Below are 3,514 nucleotides of genomic sequence, written 5' to 3' on the forward strand. Positions count from 1 at the left end.
TGACAGCCTCTTCTGTCCTCCGCGGGCACTGCACGACATGGGTGCACTTACAAGCAGGCAATACACACATACACGTAAAAAAAATTTTTTTTAAAAATACAACTTTAAAAAGAAATACTTAAAAGAAAACCAAGCAATTAAATTTTGAGAGGAAGACAATGCAGGGTGGACCCATTTCTTTTCCAACCTTTTCTGGAAAACAAATACAAAATACTTTTGCTTTGTCATGAAAATCAGTAAGAATTTAACACACTTCCAAAATCCTGTATGTAATTTCTTCTACCTCTATGTAAGATTCAATGTTTTAAAACTGAGCTGGGCATTAGCTAGTGAGCATGCAAGTATCCATGTGTATCCCTGACTGTGCCTGTTTGAAGTTCCTGACCTTTTTTTGACTTCCTCATAATGAACTGTGACTGGGGATTATAAACTGAAATAAACCTCTTTCTCTCCTAAATTTTTTTTTTTTGGTCTTTTGAGATAGGGTTTTCCTGTAGTCCCAGATGGCCTGGAACTCACTATGTAGACCAGGCTGGCCTCAAACTCACAGACATCCTCCTTCCTCTGCCTCCAGGGTGCTGTAACTAAAGGTGTGCTCCACCACAGGGGATTAAAAATTTAAACCCAGTATGGTAGAGGAGAGCTTCCCTTTCACAGCAAGAGGATTACCTCAGCATTTATTTCCTGGGATTCAGAGATGACACATTATGCTTAACATGATTCCATGCACTAGTATCAAATATGGCATTTATTGGCCTTTAATTTTGAGCTTCATAAAGTGTATACTTGTTATTAGGTTAAAGAAGCCACTGACATGATTGGTCAACTGCAAGGTAAATTACCGGGAAGCTCAACAGAGAAAGCCTCAAAAGCAGAGCTCGTGGCCCTTCTTGACTGCCATGACACGTGTTCCCTGGAGCTAGAGCAGCAGCAGCTGGCCCTGGGGATGCTACAGCAGTGAGCACTGAGCATGCTGAAGGACGGAGCTGTCCCCGCACCTGGAGAGGAGCCTCCCGTCCTGCAGGAAATCATGGCGATGCAAGACCAATGCCTCAAGTAATTACACATCTGCTTTCTTTCATTGGTACAACTGGTCTTCACCCAAAGGGGTCACTTGTATCCTTGGGCGTGGGGGCGCTCTGTCACATCACCTTCAGAATGCGGATCTATTCCTGTTACTTCTACTTCGGAGTTTTCTTAACTCTTCCATCTTTTGTCTGACATACATATCTGATAACAGAATTCTTATCAGTGATGAAAGCATGGGGCAATGGCTCAGTGGGTAAAGTGCCTTCTGCACAAGCATTAGGTTCTCAGTTTGATCCCCAGAACCCACATTCATAAAACAAAAAAGCCAAATATGGTGGCACACACTTGTATTCCCAGCACTGGGGAAGTGGAGATGGCCAGATCTCTGGTGCTCACTAGCCAGCCAGCCTAGCCTACTCGGTGAACTGAAGGCCAGAGAGACCATCTCAAAAAATGAGATATATAACTCCTGAGGAACAACACCCAAGTTTGACCTCTGCCCTCCACATAAATGAACACATACATGTATCTGTACACATATGTACACCCATAACACACACATACAGATACACCTACAAACCAAGCAGGCTCAAAGTCTGCCTTCCTTCATTTTAAAGTGCTTATAGGTGATCAAAGAAACCATTTCAGTAAAGTCTGAAAAGGACACTGTACATGGATAAAGACCTGATAAAAGGAGCTCAGGGAAGGAAAAGTTTATTTTGCCTCATGGCTGAGGGGATATGTGGCAGGGAAGGCTTGAAGGCCAGAACGTGCGGTAGCTGGTCACACTGCATCCCCAGTCAGGAAACAGAGTGATGAATGTGGTACTCCATTCTCTTTGTTTTCGGTTTTATTCAGTCTGGGACATCAGCCCATGGGATGGCACCACCCACATTTAGAAGCACTTGTTCCTCTTCAGTTAAACATCTGTGGAAATGCCCATACAAACTTGCTCACAGGTGTGCCTCCTGGGTCACTCCCAATCCCTTCAAGTTGAGGAGATTGACCATTGGTGATACAAATGTAAAGCAGATGCACCTAATCTAGAGTTGGGAAAGAAGACATTTCTTCTGCAGCTAAAGACTGAGTCAGTTTGAGCTCAGCATTGAGGCAGAATGGCATATAAGAAAGCTTGGAAAATCCCTGGGTGTGGAGGGGAGAAGATGAATGATTCAAGAGATGAAATGCTAGAGATGGTAACACATACCTGTAATTCCAACACTCAGGAGACTAACGCAGGAGCCTGAGTATGTAGTAAATCCCTGGTCAGAAATGAAGTATGAACAGCTGAGCACTATTTAGAATGCATGTTAGACAATTCATTGTCTGTATAGCAAGTGTGATACCAAAGTGTAGGCAATTAATCCCATTTAGTGAAAGTGAACCTAGGAGAAAGTTGATCTTGATGTTTATAACCATCCTGATTCACTTCTTCGGCCATAGAAAAAGAACTGTCTTGAGATAATTTAATTCCTATATTAACTAATTTCAGCTTATACCATTCTACACTCACCTCTTTTAGTTATTAGTGACCTTGGGTAATGGGATACCACATCCCGAGAAACCTTTTTGTCAGATTAATTCAAACTATGACATTGACATCTTCGTGGTGGCATAGCTAAAGCCTGACTCTGTTTTAAAGGCTGTCTTTTCACAGCCACACACATGGCACATTTCTTTCAAATACTGATGTTGAGGAGCCATTTGAGCAGATTCACAAAGAGGAAGCAAATTGCAACTCAGTGGCAGGGAACAAAGTCTACTCTCAAATTTCCAGAGATCAATTATTCACTTCAGGTGATGCAAGTTCTTCTCTTATCCTTCAACTTGACCTCAGCATTGCTGCATAGTATCTGACAGTCTTAGGGAAATGTCTTTACTTGCAAAGAAACATACTTTATTCTATGATTTTCACAAAATGATCCTGTGCCGGGGGGTGGTGGAGCTCCTCTCTGTATCCACCTCTAATTTCTCCCTCTGATATTTTGAAGCATGCAGGAGAAAGTGAAGAATCATGGGAAGGTGGTAAAGCAGGAGCTTCAGGAGAGAGAAGCGGTGGAGACTCGAATTCTGTGAAATCGTGGGTTCAAGAAACAAAGGAATATTTAGGAAATCCAACAATAGAGGTAGATGCTCAACTGGAAGAGCTGAAGGTACGAAACTCTTCTTGTTCTCAGTGCCCATTATGTTAAAAATGCCTTTATTTTAGCTCCTTTTGTTTATAGTTGTTGAAACTGTGATTTAAAATCTTTAGGCATGTATTAAATAGGTATAATGTACTATTTCTTCATGGGATTGTTTGTTTCATAAAGGGGACATGCTTCAGACTTATTTTTCTTTAAGATGTTTCTCTAAATTCACAATAATACACCATTGAAAAACAGATGGCTTTATCTCTAGATCCATCAAAAGCAAGTTCCTTCTCAGGTGCCTAGAAATTTCTTATTTTTCTTTTCTCCCTCAGATCCTCCTGACTGAAGCCACA

At 41.6% G+C, this 3,514-nt stretch overlaps 1 long non-coding RNA gene across 1 annotated transcript; it reads left to right on the forward strand.

Annotated features, from left to right (window-relative positions):
* The first annotated feature begins 794 nt into the window (after nucleotides 1–794).
* LOC103729425 lies at nucleotides 795–3,514 on the forward strand. The gene is made up of 3 exons (XR_607066.2): nucleotides 795–1,056; nucleotides 3,021–3,182; nucleotides 3,494–3,514. It is a non-coding gene; the product is annotated as an uncharacterized LOC103729425 (long non-coding RNA).

This window comes from Nannospalax galili, unplaced genomic scaffold (genome assembly GCF_000622305.1).
Source record: "Nannospalax galili isolate Female #2095 unplaced genomic scaffold, S.galili_v1.0 scaffold28033, whole genome shotgun sequence".
Taxonomy (NCBI): Eukaryota; Metazoa; Chordata; class Mammalia; order Rodentia; family Spalacidae; genus Nannospalax; species Nannospalax galili.